A 22,049-nucleotide genomic window follows, 5' to 3' on the forward strand; every position below is an offset into this window, starting at 1 on the left:
ATTATTCATTTTTCTTTGAGAGGTGTATCACAACACGTCATACTTGAACTATCTGGGTCAGGATATGTACAAAGCAAAGTTTTGAAGCTAGACATCAACCAAAAGAGGACTCATGTAAATATTGTGCAGAATTTTTGAGACGAACAGCAAACATAAGACATGACATTGTCCAACGTACGGTGATGTAGGTTGCTGCACCGCAGGTATCAAAAGCGGTACTGATACTGATATATCTGACTCTTTCTTTGAAGCGGTACAACGTGCAGCGAGAAAGAGACGGGAGGGACGAGCCTCGCGTCACTAAGCAAACAAGCCTCGCTTTCCGAGTTTGTGAGACATTCGACGAGTTGGAACGACCGAACCGCCATTACTCTGGAAGTGTTGGTACCATCGTGACTGTGTCTGCTTTTCGCTTGTTTTTCCGTCGCCGATCGTGTTTTCATCAATACTGCGCAGTGTAAGGTAAGGAAGTTAGTTTTTTATAGTTGTTTTGGAAACAGTGCAGTTATTGAAGTGTATGTGAAAATAAGAAACTGTGTAGAGCTTTCTAACTTATTTATGCAAGGAATTTACCGAGGGCGGTGTGCATATAAGTGAATCGGAGGCTCGCAGGCGAGGCGAGGAGAGCGGCGCTGCCTTCGCCGCCTGCGCAGCCTATACTTCTACTCATGACGATACTGTAAAATGTGTCAAATTTGGTAAAAATCGTGCGTGTTTCGTTCTGTGATCCCGTGACTGTGTTCTTTGTAAGTGATTCGTGATGTTTTTGTTTTTTAAGCGGCCGAAATTGGTATTGAAGACAAAAAGAAGCCGTTTCTTTGTGTAGTGAACTCTTGTGCTCTGACGCATCTAGGTATATCGATGACTTAAATAATCTTGTTCAAGACAAGATTGAGATTCTTATCTTGTTACACGACAAATATTATCAATCTGACAAAGCAGACTTCAAAACTATCATTTAGTAAACAAAAATAAGTAGGTATCACCTCAGATGAGGAGCACTCTTTTAAAAAATGTTAAAAAATTTGACTGAGTCATTCATTAAATGATTACGATTAGGGGATTATGCATAACACAAATGGTATTTTCAATTAAACGTGCTCAATGAATTATTGCCATTAGACAGAACTACCAACATTACGACATACACCTGTGACCTGTTACCTTGTAAAATACAATACAACCAATGTTCATTATGTACTTACCTAGTTACCCCATCGTTCGGGCCATTTGTCGTCTGCTAGCTTTTCCGTAATATCAATAAAACTTTAACCGTTACTGTACTTACCTGTAGGATTTGTTAAAGAAGTTTCCTGAAGCTTTAATTTCTTATATTACTCTTATTTGAAAATATCCAGTTCACGTTTATTGCATAAGCTGTTGATATGTCAGCCCATGCTTTCACGCAACTCCGCGTTAAGTTTCTTCCATAACAAACTTTCAAATACTCAGAAATAATAAATATTCACTGCAAACGCTTCTAGTACACATAGCATAACAAACAGAATCTGGTGTAATATTGTACTTGCCTTATCTCATTCTAAAGCCTTTCACAATCCATCTCGCTGTTTAATGCCAAAGGAAAATACCCAGGTAAAATATTAAATACTCGTATACTCATAGTACTATTCTTATTATATCAAGCTGAACACCTTATGTGGTTAATAATAAAGGCTGTCTGATGTGCTATCGACTGTACAAACTCAGAAAGGACTTGCACGACATGTTTTTGAAGATACCTGAGATGATGTCACGGTGTCCAAGTTACTGTTATTAACGTAACAAATTTCTGACCTTCGACTTGATTACTGGCGATATAGCTACGTACTCTAATTTTACTATCTCATCTTCTGGCCATTACGAAAGTATGATTGATGACGTTGGCCAGAGGGAATTCCTAATTAAATACGAATATGATTCACTCTTTCACTTCCTTGGGGTCGTGTCCTGATTCTGATTCATACTCGATAGCAATAACTATTTGATTGAACACGTGGTGTGGTTTCACATTTGTGTTTTGTATTTTCTCAATACAGAAGCTTCCAGAACTTCTGTGCATAGTTGTTCACTTTGATTGCATTTTTATAAACACATTGATATCTATGTAGGTATCAGTTTGTTAATTTATATTAAGTTTTGCGTTAATCAAGGACGGGTCTTACTTAGACGTGGAAATTATCGTTTAACACGGCAACTATCATGAGTTGCCCAAACAATTTAACACTATTTGTTATTAACTAGTCCAATGCGCTATTTATGGTAAGTTTAACCATATTATTATTATGAATCCTCATGACATCAACCACTACGTCACAGGTGATTTTAAAATTAGTTGTCAAAATTTACAAAACCTCTTTGAAAATAACTTCACATTATTATGTTCCTCGCCATTTCTGTATTCATCTCATTCATTGTGTACGGTAATGTCGTTAATACTGCTATCTCATTCTAGGATTGCCATTATTTGTCTCGTTGCCTTATAAAGAAAGCTTACCTTGCTATAACCATAGAACAATAAAGACATAAATAAGGGGACGAGCCAGTTAGATCATTATTTTGTTTTATTCAGTATCTACTGATACAAACTGGCAAATAGAATTACAATTTATTGCAAAGTTCTTTTGTCGATTTAGTTTGCCCATTGTAGTATAGTACCTGTCGACTTAAGAGTTTCACTCTTTTTCTAGATAGTTTTTACAACAAACTTATTGGGATTGGAAGCAACAAAATATTTGTCTATTCTTAACGTTCAAAATATTTAGATGAATTTGACATTTGCGACGCGACGACCTTCGAATTTCGCGTTCCATGCTAGATCTTTAACCCAAAATGCGGAAACAAATTTCTTAGTTCAATGCAAAAATCATTGATTTTAAAAAGTTTGATGATACGTCAAATATGTTAGGCCTTACTCCTAGGCAGCTGATGATTTTGATCAGACTATTGTGGTTAATCTCAAAAGCCTGACTAGATCCGAAACATGTATTTGAATGGAATTAGAATTAGCCGACAATCTAGTTGATCGAGCAACTGATCGACTGATTGATTAACCTAATTGAACCAATTAAAACTGCAGGCAGCTAATAGAATGTGATGTCAGGCGCATATGGTTAATTGTAGGTACACTACAGATGTAATCATATCTTTATTTAGCTCTAAATTCGACTCCGTTTGTTAATACGAAAGGGTATTTGATCACGAGCAATGAACATGCAGCTGGTAATGGCAACCCTAAACGCTAGCAAGAACAAGGCTGCGTTGCGTTCGCGCCGCCTTATAAAAACGCAGTCATGTGATCACTCGTCGGCGAAGCGAATGCCTTTCTTGCCAGCCAGCAACTTCAATTCCATATTTATTAGTCATTGATCAACTGGTATGCTTTTTGCTAACTTGACTTAAACTACCACTTAGTTTTTTTTGGCTAGACTATTTGGTGCTGCCTCGAATATGCTAGGTGACACGGTTACATTCAATTGATCTTTACGTGTCAATGACAGATTCGCTTTTATTAATGAAATTATTGCAGTACTTTTTAACTTCTTCATTAACAAAAAAGTTATTTAAATGATAAATAAACTCGAAATGGAAAGGGATCGTCTAACCCAGTCCCTAATTTGTTCAAAATCGAATTTCTTTTTATACCTTTTGTGCGCCTTCAGTTCAGGTTGAGAACTTCCAAGAATGGCGTCTTTGTCGGCCTTTCAGAGAACCGGGCATATCGTCTGACTTAACTGTTTAGTGTTTCACTGTTCCTGTATAAGGTTTTAAGAGGTAAATTTGTAAATGTATCGGCGATTATTCAGCTCTACAATCCTGAAGTTATAATAATTCTACATAATGTAAAGTTCGTGCAATACCAGCCTACATGTTTCCTTGAATTGACTCAGTTTTGCTGGAATAACCTACTTACTCATAATTTTGTTTTGAAAACTTTACTAGTTTACCAAACAAACCACACCAAATCCTGTTGCCAAAACTAGGTTTAGCAATGGCTAAAATCATAACGCTTTCTTAAACAAATCTAGGTCGAACTCCTCGCCGAACATAGTTTGCTATACATCTTGATTCGACGACTGTTATAAAGGAATATCTATGTAGATATCAGTTTGTTAATGCTGAGTACTCACCCACATACACTTATGGAGTATGCCTTATCCGATGAAACATAAAAAGAAGTCCGAGTATCCGTAGTACTAACAGACGATATTAAATTCTAACGTATTAGGAGCTTATACGTTTCACCTCGAGACGAAACAAAGGAAGATGTTAAAAGAAACAATCTAAATCTTCGTGTCGAATAAGTTAACGACTTGACAGCGGCCATTAATGTCAGTGTCGTACATAATGAGAACGAGACGGTGTTAGCTAACTCGAGAATCATTTAGCAAATGACGTCATGTGTAGCCGTATTTGGCGGGTCGGGATTTTACTATTAAATTGGCAAACGTTTAGGTCTGCGGTACATATTAAAGAGGTGCTGTAGAGTAACACACAAATTAAAATACAAAGTACGAGTAGGTGGTATACTCCATTAGAAATAGGGTTATCCTTTCTTTTATCATTCGTATCCATTGCTTCATCAATCTCTGACTAAACCAAAATTCTTAATAATACCTCCCATGATTTTCCATCATAACATGTTTGTTGCACATATTTTAATTTAATTTAGGCAGCATTTACACCTGTTGTTCACGTAATAACTTTATTTATTGCAATAGCAAACGATCATAAATTTTCTTTTCATGCAAATACGCGCAGTAAATAAAATCACTTTTACACGCTTCTGAATCATTGCGATAATAAAATGGTTTCACAATCGAATAACCAACCTTTTCCGTCGATTCACGGGTTCACATTCAACAGGTTAAGTCTTTTGAAAACCGCGCGAACATTCCCTGGATGCCGGCAAAGTTCACCTTACAATGCGCGAACGCAGTTTCCCGTACTTCGTTCGCTCGTTGAGGAAGTTATTTTCGAAACGATTGCCATTTAGCATTCAGGAGGTTCTTCATTTTTCTTTTAACCTTCATTCGTTAACGAAACGGTTTTTCTGAAGTCTTAAATAGATTTTATCTCACCAAGAATCAAGAGAGAAAGTCTACATTCAGTAAATATGGAAGATGATGACAGTGCAAAGATTTTCATAAAATTACATAACTGCCATTTTATCTATAATTAAAATTATAGATTTCTAATTGCAGCAAACTAGAAAATCATGTTCAATAAAACAGTTATTTACTACATAATTAATTTGTTAAGCAACACAATCGAAAGCATAAACCTAGGAATAGTGATGTTTCCTTATTTATCAACTTTAAAGGCAGTATTTTATTACATAGGTAATTTTTCCTTTTGTAAGTATTAATGGCAGCACAACCAGAGACAAAATTACGAATATCCTTAATAAACTTTATGATTATTAATCAAGAAATTTTTCGATTGATAAGTTCACGTGTATATGGCTTACTGCACCGATTGAACAAATGAAGGCAGTAAAAAAGTTAATGACCAAAAAGTTAACTTTGACATGCGCAGCCGCACCGCAGCACGTAGCCATTCAATTCCGTCACCAACGCGCTAGTTCCGTTTCCGCTTCTTTTATATTGGACACTGGTACAAATACCGTGGAAGTTTTTATTTATTTATCTACGTTGTCTCTTTGTGCACTAAAACAATTTTTCTCTTCTCTGCCAAAGCACTTTCTGGTTCTTCTATGTTACAATTTCATCTTCTTTCCTTACGTGTGCTAGTAAGACGGGTTACTAGAAATATTCAGCAAAGACAGACGAGTCTACACCATCGTTAACCAAATTTAGATTTTTTTTTCTAATCAAAAATTGGTAAAGAACTTGAATTTGGATCATTTTTATCTTATTTTTTATTACCTATCGTATCATCAGAGTCCCGAACATGTATTTACTCTTCTAATTTCGGGTTTATCTCATCCTTCACAAGTTATTTTCATTCATTGCCAACATAACCGTCTACGTCTATTCTAATCACATTGCTAAAATATTCTACATCAATACAAAAATGCTCTGTGAAGAATTTCAAATGACCAAACTACTAGTGCAAATAAATGTAGACCAAATCTACTTGAAATTCTTAGACTAGGATTGGTTGTGTTTACTCGTAACCTTCTAAAGTCAAAATTATACGTTTACTCGTTTGTAAGTATGTATATCAAACATATCAATCATCAATATCTATGATCAAAATCTTTCTTAAAACAAGGGAAACTATGATTTTAAAGCTCTCTCTGTGTGGCTTTAGCAAGCTTTACGTCACCATGTACTTTTACTTGTAGCACTAAACCTTTAAAATTCAAACTAATCTGAAGTACTTCTTTAGTTTACTTATCAACGCTGTCATACATTTGCATACACTATCTAGGCACTTACCTATGAATTTGCATGTTGTATTAGCAACGCGGAAAAACCATTGATCAAGAAAATGGTGGAATATCAACGCGTAAAAACCATTGATTAAGAAAATCAAAAAATATTATGTAATTGAGTTATTTTTAAATGTGATGCATTTTTGTCTTTTTAGTATCTTTTTATCCTTAAGATTCTCTAACTTTACGAGTATTTCGTTTATTGACTCTGTACACGTTTTAAAGACAGACGCCTTTATCATTCATATCTGTCACGAGCAATTTTAGCAATTGAAGAAACTTTACTTCACTAATTAAACAATCAAAATCATGACTGCGCACACGACTCTACTTTGTGTCTTTTTAATGAAGATATTGATTAAGATTTAGTTATAACAGATTTAATGATCACAGATAAGTCCAGTTTAACTATAGTCTTAGTACCTTTCCGCAACAAGCGGAACACACTGAAACAATAGTTTCTCGGTGCCAGCTTTATTAGCCAAACAAACTATGGCTGTAGCCATGTGTTTGTGGCCTGCAAATATGACGTCACCGGCAAACGAGACGGCTCATTTCAGTTTAATTAACACCCGGCTTCAAACTATTTTGCGGGCTCTAATTTCCTTTGCGAGGACAGTAATCCAAATGAAACTTTCAATCATTATTCTTTAAGCTTAAAACGCATTGAAAAAAAAATGATTTACAATTTATAGCATCAATCGGTTCTGCCGATAAATGTTAGTTTTCGTCTCGCATTTTCTAAGCGATATGACCCACGTGTAATCAACTACTCATGGTTTTATAAACTTTATTTATCCAACCTTGAATTTGCAGATTGTTAATTAAGAACATTTACAGATCTAATTGGTCGGAGATTACTATGGTTTGGCAAGTCCATAATATGAAATAGTCTTGTTGAGTTTTCCTTTCAGTTACTACTTACTTATATTTTTTATTGATACGAATTTTAGCAGTCTAACATGTTGGAGAGATGTTTTCTAAAATAGCAGGCGTCACAGAACGTTATGTTGTCTAGCAGGGAAACAATTGCGTCTGTTGTTGCTGACGTTTTAATGAAAATGTTTCGAGTCTATTTGTTCTATTTTTACACTAAAACCAGACAATCGAAAGTCTCAATTAGAACGGTCTGCTAAATTCTAAAACTAATACTGATGTCATTGAATTCTTGCTTTTACAGTTTTTCCGAACGTTTTATTGTTGTTCGCTTGAACAAAACGTGTTTTATCTCAAACCATAGCCGCCCACTGTTTTGTAAAACAAAGTCTCTTTCGATCATCGTATGGACGGATTTCATAAGGACAAAAATATGAATCAGCAAGTTTTTTATTACGTCAAAAGATGTATAGTTTTAAAAACTGTTCAGGGCACGTACCTTTAAAGTATCCGAATAGCAATTTGCATACGAAACTGCATCGATATAACTTTGTTCGATTTCACATAATCTGAACGCATTCATTTATAAGAATCTGATTCATGTATTTCACGTATTTCATCATCATATCGACGCTAATCTGCTTTACTATTCCTATGCATGACCTTTTCAGCTTTCAGTCTTTTAAAACGTCTTATTTTGCTAGCATAATAATGTAAATATTCTCTAACACCATCATGATGTGATGTCATTTCCATTCCATTTCCAGGGATGTAATCTCAGTTATATCTAAGTACGTAGCTGTAAGCTTCTTCTTCTTTTTTCATGTATCTTCCTTTTTTGTATCTTCTCCTTTCCTGTTTTATAAGATTATGTCATCTGGTTTTTATCATTGCATTATTTAATTTTAGTTTGTAAAATCGTGTTGCAATCCGCCGAAATATTGTCAGAAATTGGAAAACCATACGACATCCTCTTCGCGAACAGGATTTCCAATCGATTACAAAATATTGTACAACTATTCGAGAGCGTGCATTATTACCCGTATACGTTGTGAGTCAGACAATCAGAGTGCAGACTGGAAAAAGTATATTTCAAGAACCCGCTCACGCGTCATCATGACCTAGGCTGTCACACAAGGTAAAACGGACAATCTACTACAATCGACAATACATCGGACTACATTTTTGTTGCAGAATAGCTCCTATTAGAGCTACTAACATACCCCAGCTTGATGAGCCGTCAGTGCAATAAATTTTAATTAAAAATACACTGATTTGACTTATCATAATTTGGGTTTTATAATCCGCCTCATTATGCGTACTTTGGCAATCTTTCAAACCGATAAGGCTAACTTACATTGACTCCGAACTTTTTATGACCACAGTACCTAATTGATTTATTTGATTGCAAATTGAAATAATGAGATGTGAAGTCTCTACATGTTGATGTTATTGGAAACCTACCTAATTATTCTGTCTGGGGCGTCACTCGGCGTCAGTTGTGGTTGAGTGGTGACCGTGGCATTCGTTTTGGAACATTTCCAGTCAATGAAGTGGGTGCATTAATGCTGCACTGCTCTATTAGTTTTCGACAATTCATGTCCGTGTAAAAGCGCTTTTTAAAAGCGTTATTGCAATAACCCTCCTTCTGGCGCAGTCAGGTAAAAAGTATATGACTTTTATGACTTTATTTCCTTTGATTATGCAACTAATTATGTGACTCGTATTTCAAATAGATCACCAAAACTCCATTCAAATTGATGCATAAATTAACCTTGTTTCAAGAACAGAGCTGTATATTTTAATTTCGATAGATTTTTATGCGAGTTTAATAAATGTTTAATACGTTTCCAAAGCATCTGAAAATGTAGTTCGGAGATAGATTTTGTGAACCATAAAAATGCGATATCTTTATTTTCATATTTAGGTCGAGCTTGTAAAAAGTCTAACCCAGATTCACTTACGCTTCGAATCAGTCTACGAAATATCTGGTATTGATATTTAACCTTGAAACAAACGGATTCCCGTCCAATAAAACTATTAGTTCTGTAACCTCTGTTTTGGATGGAGCATAAAATTGATTGAAAGCCCAATCTGTTTCGGCTAGTTGCCCGTCAATGAGTTTGCGGCTAAATATAACGTCAGTTATGTCGATAGCTTCAGTGTTACACAACTAAATATAATTTGGTTATGGTAAAAGCACGCGATGTTTATCGGAGTCTAGTCATTATTTCGTCTAATTAAATATTATCGCAGACATTTTGGCAATGATTTTCGGACATGTTTTTAAATTCAAGCCGTGAGTACATAATGTAACTCATTAATAAACATCGCGTTAAGACCCGTGTCACTATTTTAATTGAAATGGAACGCGAAAATTTAAAATCTTATGTTTTTAAATGCTTTAGCGGTGATACCAGAAGTATGATTAATTTTATTGACAAAGTGCTAGTCACCGTACATAAAGACTAATTAACTTTACTGCAAAATAGTCTTTATTTGTTGTATCCTTATGACTCAAATTGTCCTACAAAAGTTTCTTTGAATAGGTAAACTGCGCAATCATATTTTCTTACATGAAATTTTCTACCATTAACTTTTCCGATAACCCCAATCTTTTATCTTTTATCACAATAACAATAATGAGGGACAAACGTCAACAACCTCTGTGTTTACCCACATGCTGAAACTCTGCCAATATTGTGACCTTAGCTTCATCTGTTCCACGTCATTTCAGATGTCATTTTATTTTTATAGCATCAGTGACGTCACACTTGGCGCCACCACACCTTGCAATATGAATGGGTTGGATTGATAAAAATCTTAAGTCGTCGATTCGTTTGATGCAAATGATAATGTCGGTGATTTAAGCATGTTCAATGACAACTACATTGTATTAAAAGCAGCTTGTCATGTTTTCTTTGTGGAAATCAAAAACAGAATAAAAGACAGAAAAGACATTGTGTTAGCCTTTCAGTCCTGTGTCAGTCCTTTTTATAGAATTTCCTTTGATGACGACAGGTTTGGAACTTTGGAACCTCTATAAAGGCTAAAACCTTATACTGAACATAAGCACAAATACGTACTGGCGGTATTTAACCCATCCCTGATGCAATGGAACCTTTATGAAGCCCAATGTTTAGTGCTTACCTTTAAATCCTCATGTTTAGAAAACTAGTAAGTGTCAATGTGTAGCAGAATACACAAGCGTCTAGTTAACTACCTAGACCTAACCGAAATTAATATTAATTAGAGGAAAATTTGTGAGCTGTGCTAGGCTGTGAATAAATACCACAAAATAGGGACCTACGAGTAGGTAGGTACATGAGAAATGCTTGATAAAGCACATATTGTTTCGTACATTTAAAAGCATTGTTTTTAATGCAAATATGTAGCGTTTACGTGTGTGTCACTTATTTCTTTAGTATTTGAATTTCTTATCAATATGGCGTCAACATGTGTTAAGGTATGAGCCATTGTGAGCTGGAAATTCGCATTAAGTTATTTGCTTCAATTGGGTATCTCTCTTTTGAAATGTACGGACGTCAAACTAAAAGCTAAACCACCTTAAATCTTAAGTAGTAATAGAAGCTATTATATCAATTGAAATAGCTCTCTAATTTGCAGTCGATTCTGCATTGGGGAATTCCAAGACAGCGTTCAAATTTTGCTTGTATTTACCTGTTCTACAATTTCTGGACGGCTTTAAAGTAAATCGGCTTATTGTCCTAAAGATAATTTAACGTTCAGTAATTAAGAACTGGAGCGACGCAACGCACTCTTATCGCCAAGGAATGCGTACTTCAAACATTGAAGCACTGAAAAAACAACGACATTTTGATCCTTAAGCATTCGGTGACTATTCGAGATAACGGTAGTTTATAAACAAGGATTCAACGAACTCTGTAAATTATGAACATACTTTGCCAAAAAGTATAAAGAATTCTATGATCTTCCCTAAGCACGATAATCCTACTGTACTCGGATTCTCCATCAGTCTGGCCATCTTAGTTTTTCCAAATTATCTTTTACAAGTTCTGTTATAACTTTATGCTTCCAATAGGTCCTTGATCTCTAGACGAGTGTATCGATGAGCGAAACGATCATGAAATTGAATCTGTCACGAATGTTAACTTTATCTACAGTCACTTCTTTCGCTGGTTTTAAAATGTGACCTAGTAAAGACCAGCAATATATCGCTTTATCCGGTAGATTCTTACCTAGAGGTTTTATTAGTTGATTGATCAATTACCCGAGACGATACCTCATTAGTCTGCAACGAGGCGTTTCAAGGAATCCACAAACAATGGTACTGTCACGTTGCGATTCGCTTGTTATACTATTGGAACAGATTCAGTCGTCATGGCAACCTTGGAGGTCGGATACCTACTCGATTGTGCGTGTGTTGGTGACTTCTGGATGATTCTGTTTTGTTTCGGGATTCGAAAACAAAGGATAAACTCTATTTTCAATTTTTTTTCAACCAAAATGAAAAAGAAATGGGAAGTTTTGTAATGTAACATCAACATATTGAAATTCCAATGTTTCAATCAATGCAGATGCAGACGGTAGGTATATAGAAATTAGATATTTACAGTCAAAAGTAAAAAAAACGTAGCACCTGTCTGTCTAGACTTGTAAAGTCCAAGTTGTAAGTACTTACTTGATACATTATCGTTATAGTGATAAGATATCCTTCAGAAAAGTCATCCGAGATGTCCTCTGATCTCATACATTGCGAGAACATCGTAAAGGGCTTACTTTATGCCTTCAAACAAACTTCTGCACTCTGCCCACTTCCCCTTGTTCCACTCGTAGTTTGTATGCTTTGAGTCTACCATCTCAACTTATTTAGTACGAGAAAGCGAGACGGAAGGTGCGTCTATGCACCATTCATAGGCATCACCATTTATAAGCACACGGCTTGCGGTGTCCCAGCATTTGTACTTTGTAGACGCCAGCACGTCAAGCCAAACACTGTGGAGTCTTTTGTCGTTGTAATAGGGTTGAGTTTTAAACAAAAAAGTATAGTCTGATGTGCTATCGTCTGTACTTAGTATTACGGCTAAATTGAAGAGGCTCTGCGAACACCGGTCGTTATTAATGAATGAGGATTCCGAATTCGATCGGATAACGATGTGGGCGTCTGTTTTTATTTCTGAGCGTCGGCGGCAATAAGTAATAAGGTAAACATTAAGCAATAGAGGCCGCTGGAACCAACTTGAAGATTTTACGTGTTCTGACGAATCTTTTGCGTCAACCATTTTGATACAGGTATTCTTATTGATTTGAAAACACGAGATGTAAAAGATATTACAAATAGATTAAAATAATCATGAAATGGGTAAGATTTCTTTGATTATGCAGACATGATTAACTAGATAAGTGGTCCAAAAACCATGTTTTATACAAAGAAACACGGTTTTATGTACAAAATAATCCTCGATTTGGCAACAAAGCATTATCGATCGCTGTGTACGGTTGATAAGCCATCGAAGATAACAAATGTACTTGGAACTGATATTTCCTTTTAATGTAATCAGAGCATAAAAATGGATAGCTATTGAATCTTTGACCAACCTCAGAACAAAGATGGCGAGGAACAAAGGAACTTGATAGTTTACAATTTAAACGCGCAGCTGTATCGGACTATAAATAGAAATCTTTAGGTAAGTCATCTTCTATAGCTGTTACGTCTAAGCCTCCCAAAGCAATAGGTATAGTCAGGAGCAGATCCGACATTTTTGTTACAAAAGGATATAGTACTTGAAGACCAGCAAATCGAGACATAATAGAAATCAATAAAATTGTTACCGCGCCGCGGTCTCATGCAACCATTTAGGATTCTACGAGATAAAATGTCATATTGATTTGCTCTATCTACATATGCCTATAGTCCAAACTCAAGTCATACATACTTAGAGCTGATCCCTTTCTTAAATGTTCCTATAGAATCCATCTAGCTAATCATATCCACATTACTTATAATCTTCTATTTATATTAAAGCAAGATTCTTTCAACCCCACCTTATCTGTTCCCCCAAACACCTCCTTATCAAGAAACACTGTTCGTTCACAAAATTTCTTCAGAAACTGTTAGCTCGTAATTACCTACGTGTGCTCTTCGGGGAAGCGTTAAGTACGTTAAAATACTTTAGATAACGCCGTGGGTATGTAAGACACTATTATTTAATCTGGGGTTTGCCTTGACGCCACCGAGTTCCGACAAAAGTACCCTACTAGTAGTTTCTGTCGTTTTTCAGTACTCATTTCTGTCTGCTTTCTATTACGGGACTATTCCCACTTCTCTTTCCCACCGCTGCTACTCTTGTATAGCCAGGATCTAGATTCTACAGCTTGACTACCAATAAAAACCCAACCAGTGAAGGTCAAGTTTGTCCCGGGGGAAAGTTAAACTGTCATTAGACTCGCAACGAAATTAATCAGAAGAACATAGTAGGAGATCGAAGTTAAGGTTCTACTTCCCTCCATAACAAAGCGGTCTGTTTTCTATTAGTAAATAATTGTTTATTAAGAAAATGCATTAGTGAAAAATACTCGACAGTAAATAATCACTGTAAATACTTGGTTTTTCTACTGATAATTACTCTACCTACGCATAGTCCTTCATATTGTAGTCTTCCGTATAGGTACACCTATTTCTATTGCTTACAAAGTTACAAGTTCTTCATGCGGGTGATATAAACTCGTATGAATAGACAAAAGACGTGTTCAAACACACACGTATGCCTTAATCTGAACCAATTCATGTAGATGTCTGAATTGTCTGATAGCATCTTACGTATTTACGTACTCAAATATGTAGAAATGATTGATTACTATCTATCGAAGTAATCTTGTATAAGTGGTAGATAGCGTTAGAAAGTGGTATTTGTCTGGGAAATTCTTTTTCATGACTTGCATAAAGGACAAGTCCGAAATTCGCATATTTTTCTTTTTTACTCCCATTTAACAAGGCCCTATTGACGTCACATGATGTGATTTTCAAATAGCATTATTATCTCGAGTAGTTTTCATGCTGATAAAGTATTTTTTTCGCCAGTGATTATAATATTGATAGGTCGTTCTACGAGACACCAAAATATATGTATATTTAAATAGTCTATTAATATTTAAACGATAGAATCATCATGTAGAGCAAACTAATAAAACAGGATAATCTAGTACATATAAGATACATTTTGGTTGCAAAATAGCATTTATTACAGGAACAATATGGCTGAATACGCTGTCGTATGAACTAATATACAAATAGCATCTATGTGGCGAATCGCTCAGCTAACGGGAACTTTGGGAAAGCTCCGAGGGCTTATCGGACGAACATCGAACGGTAATTTTGTTTGGCTTTCTCGCGCCTTCTTTGGCCAAAGTGATGAGTTACAAACAGATGCTGTCTGCTTCTAATTAGTAGCCATCACACTAGCTATTTCATCCAATTAATTGTGTATGCAACTATATATAATTGAAAATAAGAATAATTTGTATGTGCCTAGTCTCGTTAAAGATAAGCTGGAGTGAAAATAGAGTTCAATTTTTTACTTCATGCGACTTATGGTCTTTAATTTTTGTGACTGCAAAGTGTTAAATATTATACCTATTTAAAACTATTCACAGTTTTTAGTGAGGTTTTTAGCTGCAACAGGAAAACTGTTTCTTGGACCTCCCCCAGGTTCTTTACCTTTCCTATTACATAACTGAGAATGACATTATGAACAACCTAAATAAATTTATTAAGGAAAAATAAGGCTTGGTGATAATGACACTTAGGCTGAGTTGTACCACCTTATTAAACGACTTCAAAAAAAGGAGGAGGTTCTCAATTCGATTGTTTACTGTAACATTAACAATCCCGTGCTTTTTGTATGGAGTTTGACAGATTTTTGACGTTTGTCAAAGTTAAAGTAAGATGATGAAACTAAGCCTTTTAATATAAAATCATGATATAGTACACACGGCCACACTGTTAACTATCCATTTCCGTTTTTGCTCTCGCTCTCATCAAATAGTGATTATTTGCGATAGAACGAGATGACATGACTGGCAATAGTACATACAACTACAAGACTGTTGAGACAAAAAACAATCTTAGGAAAATGAAAAGTAAACACTATACGAGTAAAATTACTCTAAGATTGTTCCTTAGTGGAAAGTAGATCAATATTTTTGCATAAGCTACATAAACACTCAAGACAGTGCGTATTAAACCGCAAGTACTGACCGATCTGGTTTTTCCTTCCTCTTAGGAGTTATTGCTCTACTTGTGTGCACTTATTTAACTGGCTGTGTGGTAATTCCGCACTAGCTCTGATCGCTATATCGAGTGTATGAATTATGACCCTATTTACCAAGAATTACCTGAAGGCGATACGAGTCACCATTAAATGAATGCAATTATCGCGATTCAGGTGCGTAGATTTTTCCCTTGCGCGACCATTTTGAAAAAATTCTAAGTGATTTATACATACATTTTTATTCAAAGAAGCTTACGGGGGTGTCCATAAGGCAATATTGTTATGTAGGTACTTCTTCAAAATTTCTAATCCCATATATTGGCACACAAGGCGATCTTAATATTATACATTATCTGCCAGGTAACCATCGGACTTAACAGAAAAAACCATTTGGCGGTGCAAAAAAGACTCATAGAGGCGATATTATCCATAATGATTGTAATATAGCTACAAAAAACTGCTATTCTAATATTGAAATAACTCGTAGCCTTACTCAACTAATATCGTCCTAGAAACAGCCATAACCCCATCGGTCGATCACCTTGGCAGATAGGCGGTACTCGACATGATAATAGGGGTTTTTATAATACAACGTTTGTTTTGTTGATTTCAGAGAAATAAACGTAATCTGAAACTTGAGTAGACAGAAATGAAAATGTATGATAAGAAAGAATGAGAGAACAATACCTGTGACGTGAAAGTGGAAAAGACGAAAGATTAATAATATCACAAAGAAATAAGCTGTAGCCTAAATAGTAGGACAACCTTATATCATATGACAAGGAAGGAAAGCTTTTTATAACATTGGAAATCTAAACAATACTATTTTATTTGTACCCTACGTTACATTTGCAAAATCACCTGTTACATTAAACCAAAGTTCGTCACATTGTGTTGTCTCGCCGGCTGTTACATAAAACTAAATTATATACTCATTCATACATTACTAAAAGTATTTCAAGTAGCATTGTGTGAGGCATTACATCATGGGATCGTGCCTTAGCTAAATAAGGATAAAGCTACGTTTAAACTGATCGTTCAGGATTATGTATATTTTTAGAATTTCTGGTAGATGAAGAAGAAAAGACATAGGAACATGGAGAATGGCAAATTCTGAAAAAAAAATAGTACAGACGAAATCACAACAATGTAAATATTAAACCATCATATGTAACTTGTAAATAGATATTATGTATAAATAACTATGTGCTGTGAGCTGTCAATTGTAACATGAAAGATAAATATATTCCATCGATTGAAATAGGTAATCCAAGGACATAAACATGAGGCCATAAAAGTGTGTTTTTCACACGGTGTGCATATTTTTTCTTTATCAATTTGTAAACTTAAACCATTCCTTTTTTGCTACCAATGAAGGAACCTAACCATCTGTTGTTTGCTTACGAAAGTGGATACTGCAAAAAAGGCCCGTGTGAACCCAGCCTAGCACTTAGTTCACCGATGAATTTATTTTAGTCGATGACGGGTATTACCATCGCCGCCATTGAGCCAGAGTCCGAGGTTCCATTGTGATTAGTAATTAAATGTCATTGAATGAAGTTTGTATAGGCTTCTTAATAAATAAAGATCACCCACACGTTGAAAGCAGACCTCTAAATAATCCTATAGTTAGTCTTAATCCCAGTTGGAGTAGATTATCAGAAGCAAAACTATTACCAAAGACGGTAGATAAATATTTACTGTAACAGTGAGGTGGGAGGAAAAATATAATATAGCCAAGCCAAACTAGATTATGTAATAGACAAGACTTCTGAAAGAGTAATAATAGATCAACTAGACTTTAATATTATTAATTGGTTTGACCTGATCGGTTTACTAAGTCAATTGGTCAGGTCTGACCTTATTGACTCAAGTGCCTAGACAAAGACATTGCTTGAGAAACAATTTTTTTTTCGACTGGAAAATGCATGAAACTGCATACTCACCAGCCCGGGGGAGCCAATGGTACAACACTAAATTGAAGCTCTAGCTCTCTACTTTTTTATCTGCACCGCGCAATAAATTGTTAATTGCAGCATGTACCTAAATGATAGGGAAGAGGTCGATCCCATTTCAAAGTACAGTCGCGGAATGAAAAGGTTCGTCACCTTAGTGTCGGTTTTCGCTTGCACTAGGTACTGTAAGAGTCAAACCTGCCAACATAACAGTGCAAGAAACAGTGCTGCTAACATTTAAATAAATATGACGTTTGCTAACGAATAAGGTTTTGCTTGTTTATTTTTCTATCCCATGCAATGTTACAAAATGTAGTTTTTTTTTATTTAATAGAAATAATAATGGCAGGTTGAACCAACAAGAAGGTTTTAGTTTATCAATTATAATAATCTTGACAAGATAAATCGTCAAAGAACTTTGATCTGAATAATTTTGAACTTTACTGACGAACAGTTAAAGATTATTTTCTCTAACTCGAGATTATTCTGTAACATAGTTTCAAAAGGTAATATGTGCTCGCGATTCGTTGAAGGAATCAATTTGAAAACTGACGAACCTTTTCATTTCGTGACTGTACATATTATTATGTCCCATTTCCAAGTGCAAATCCTTGTGACTTATCACACGATTAACACTGAACAACTCTAATATCAATAAAGAATGCATAGAATTTAGTTTTTTAATATAAAATCTTTTCGAAGTAAACTTTTATTTGTAGTCAATTTATCCAGTATTATGAAGTCAAGTTCAAGAAGACGGATGGTCTTTTTTATAACACATACAAATATTATCTACAAGTGTCTTTGTAAAACAGTAAAAATATTCAACACCGCTGTATAAATAGAGTTTTCACAATACAAAGATCGATGTCAGTTATTTCCTCGCCGCCCACTTTGTAAAAACCGGAATCGAATACTATTGTTCTGTCGGCACGTCTGGAAAAACTCCGATAAAAAATAGTGATGTCCACTCATTTGTTCGTGTTATTACTACCTATGTCGCTTGACGATAATTCCAGTGTTACTTGAACTAAATTATAGAAAAGAGCAGCAATAGAAAAAACAATGCAGCAACTAAATCATTATGAACCGATTTAAGTTTTTGCCACTGTCTATGGCGTCCAACAGATCTCTAGACTGTGACGTGTTTAATGATTTATTATTATAATTTTGCCATCCTTATTTCAATGTGCATAAAGTATAATTTGGCCGTGATAAACAGATAAGGCATTCGACTCACGCGCACGCGAGGATTTACGGGTCACGTCCGAATTAACGAATGGCTTTTGGCGCCTTTTGATTTAAAATCATGGCGGCGGCGCCCCACCTATTTCATCCAACATTAATTTTACGATGCAAATTGTAATATTTATGAAGTACGCGCATGTTAATGGCGATAAATAGTTAGTACGATTTTTTATTTTCGTGTAAGTAATTGAATTATGATTATCTACGAGTAATTGTAGAAGTTTTAATATAAGTACATAATTTGTTATGCAAATGCGCGTCAAATCAAAACCAATGGAATTACAAATATTAAATACCTATGCAACTTGCATTACGTAATGTTTGCAGTATAATCATGTCTATGACAAATGTCCCAAGCGTAAACAGGTAAATCTAAGTATGTACATTAATGCATAAAAAATGTGCCAGAATTAATTGTATTAACAGCATTATGTCGGTAACCCTAAGCCTATAAACCAACACACCAAAAATATCGTTTTGGACTAGGTAACGGATAATATATACGGTTCTAATAAATAAATCAGTAGGCGTCCTTCACACACTCGTCGCCAGTACCTACGACGCGGCTGCGTTTGCGCACCTTGTGGCATTATATCTGTCCTCTGTTTACAATAAACCTAATATTCATGTCTCAATAACTTGGACTTTTTTGCTATTTTTTAAACTTTCTGAAATCCAAAACAAAATGTTATTATTATTAGAAATGGTACTAGGAAAATTACAATAAAATATCTAAAATTACACTGTCATATTATCCGCTTTCTCATTTGAAAATATTTCATGAAATACTAGGTACTTAGTTACATTGTTAACCAATTCAATAATATAAAATTTATATTGTCGCGTGTAACTCGTGTTAGGTAATACAAATTATTACAATAATAATAAATATTAATTAGTCTTCCTTAAAAGCGAAGGTGACACGTTCCAAATCAGCAGAAGATTTATCGATTGCGAATGGATATAAAAAATGTGATGAAACAAAATGGCCGAAGTGAAAAAACTTTATAAACCCGCATAAAACATAATGTTAGGTAAATAATAATGAAAATAGAACGACAAAAAATAAAATGTACTATAATGTAATAAATCAACGTTGTCACATAATAAAATAATATTGCAACTAGCTGGAGAGTTACTCAACACTTTCAGTTATATTAAATTCAATATTTTTTACTGAAAGATATATTTTATTACATAAGTCAATGGTGACATTTGACGCTAACGTTAAAGGGTATACCGGGACATCCCGCGCATCTAAACACCTGACAGCACTATAGTTAGTGTGACCTACTTTACCGTTAATAATAAAGGAAACATAACATACTCTCAGGTTGCATGTCAACTAGTATCAATGTAAAAACTGCCTACCAATTAAGAAATACCCAGCACTAACTTGCAAATCGTTAAGTTGGTCTTATTAAGAAATAGTTGTGAGTAGATATAACTATCCAATTATTTTTATTGAGTAATAATTTAATTTATTTCTTTACAATGAACAGTCATTTATTAATTATCGACGCTGCTTGATTAGAAATTAATATGTAGTTATTTTGTTACGCTTTTATCTTTTGGGCGTATCGTGTCTGTGGCTAAGGTTTTCGCATAAAAATAACGGTTTTTTGGGAAATTTTAATGTAGAGTTTCATAAAATGAGTGCTGGGAATCCACGGTCAATAATGTTCCATCGTTTTTATCTATTGAAAACAACTAATGTCTAAAAACCGTCTCTTATACAGAGGTATTTACTCTTGATAAAAACAATCACAATATATCAGACCAAGAGCTTAACTCGTACGCTAAAGCTTACTCGTCGTACCTATTTAACTTCATTTTTTGAATGTAAGTGTAGTTAAGAAAGTTTCATTGTATGTAGAGTCATATTTTATATGTAGAGTGACATTTTTATGTATAATCTAAATTACATAGCTATTCAACAGCTCTCATTATTTATATTACATAGTAACCTATCGAAAACCGATTTGTCATGGAGCTTCAGAGGCCTATTATAAATAGGTCAATGTCCCGCTCTTTACAGACTATAGAAAATAATGTATGGTGTACCGGAGTCTACATTGTCGCTTCATGGCCCACGATTTATGGTGCCATGGCATTTATAGGCACAATGCCATTGGACGCTGTCGTAAAATTAGATTGTAGGGGAATACGCGATTGTTTAACGTTTTACTGGAAAGTTCTAATGTAGTTCAACTTATTGTAATAAAATATATTAAAATAGAAAGTGGGGATCATCCAATACGGGACCACTTTAATAAAACTGGACGAATTATAATATCTTTCTCACTACTTCTCTAAAGGGTTATCTGGTCTCATAAACTGTTTATACTGTTTAAGTATCGGTAAAGTACATACTTTACCGGTTACTTTGTAAGAAGAGTTTAAAGAACTGAATGGAATTTTCCATCGTTCTAATAAAGCCAATTAGAGAAGATATGAAACTGAATTTACTAGGCCCACCCACCCCACTTTTCCAGGATTGGTAATCCTGGAAAAGTGGTTTAGGATATAAAATACAATCCTTGTGAGGCCTTTTTCCAGCAGTGGACGTCATTTGGCTTAAACGCGCGAACGAAATAGAGGTACTTATCATACAATGATATTGGCTACAATTCTATACCTACTTAATAAAAAGAAACAAGCCGCAATTAATATTCTTAACATGTTATCACACTTATAACTTTAATTAATCGCATCGGGCGCGCGCTTTTTCTCTTTCCGCCTCAAAGAGAAAATAAAGTTTAATTTCTTGCGCACTTGAAATAATTGCAGCAGCTGCCTTTGCACAGTAATTGCTACCAGGAATCTGATCCGACTATATCCTGCGCGCGCAGGAAATCATAAAGGGAATAGCAACCGATAGTGTTTGCGCCAGATTCGGAATCAATAACAAACTGCAAACATTGTCGGAGTGTAACTGCCGATATTCTACCCGTTAAACGCCGGATTTGGTTCCAACCTTCAGACTTGTAATTCGGATAATTCGTTCGGAAAATGAACGTATACGATGATATCATCAAAAAACTTATAGTCGAATGGAGAACCTCCTCCTTTTTTAAGTCAGTTATAATTTTAAATATTGCGCTGATCACTTTTTAAAGTACTTTCCTCCTCGAAAGTCAGTAATTTAATGTTTCCAATGATTTATTTGGCACAAACATGAAGTGGTTCAAGAGGTATATCACTAAAATAAACAGCAAAACAATGTGCCAAAAGATCACCTTGTAACAAATTTGTTGATCAATGGGATGGAATAACAAAGAAATAATTAACAGTTCTTATGAACCGACACAATTCCGTGAA

The 22,049-nt window shown here is 35.0% G+C and overlaps 1 protein-coding gene across 4 annotated transcripts in view; it reads left to right on the top strand.

The window, feature by feature from the left end:
• Positions 1-336: 336 nt before the first annotated feature.
• The window catches only part of LOC135087839 (insulin-like growth factor-binding protein complex acid labile subunit), a 35,664-nt gene continuing 13,951 nt past the window's right edge, over positions 337-22,049 (top strand). For 2 of the 4 annotated variants that reach the window (XM_063982668.1, XM_063982692.1), the window contains exon 1: positions 337-462. The gene's annotated coding sequence lies outside the window, so the exon portion shown is untranslated. Of the gene's footprint in view, positions 463-727; positions 747-12,880; positions 12,943-22,049 lie in introns of those variants that run through there. The other 2 variants (XM_063982684.1, XM_063982676.1) reach the window with 2 other exon arrangements.

This window comes from Ostrinia nubilalis, chromosome 1, assembly GCF_963855985.1.
Source record: "Ostrinia nubilalis chromosome 1, ilOstNubi1.1, whole genome shotgun sequence".
Lineage (NCBI taxonomy): Eukaryota > Metazoa > Arthropoda > Insecta > Lepidoptera > Crambidae > Ostrinia > Ostrinia nubilalis.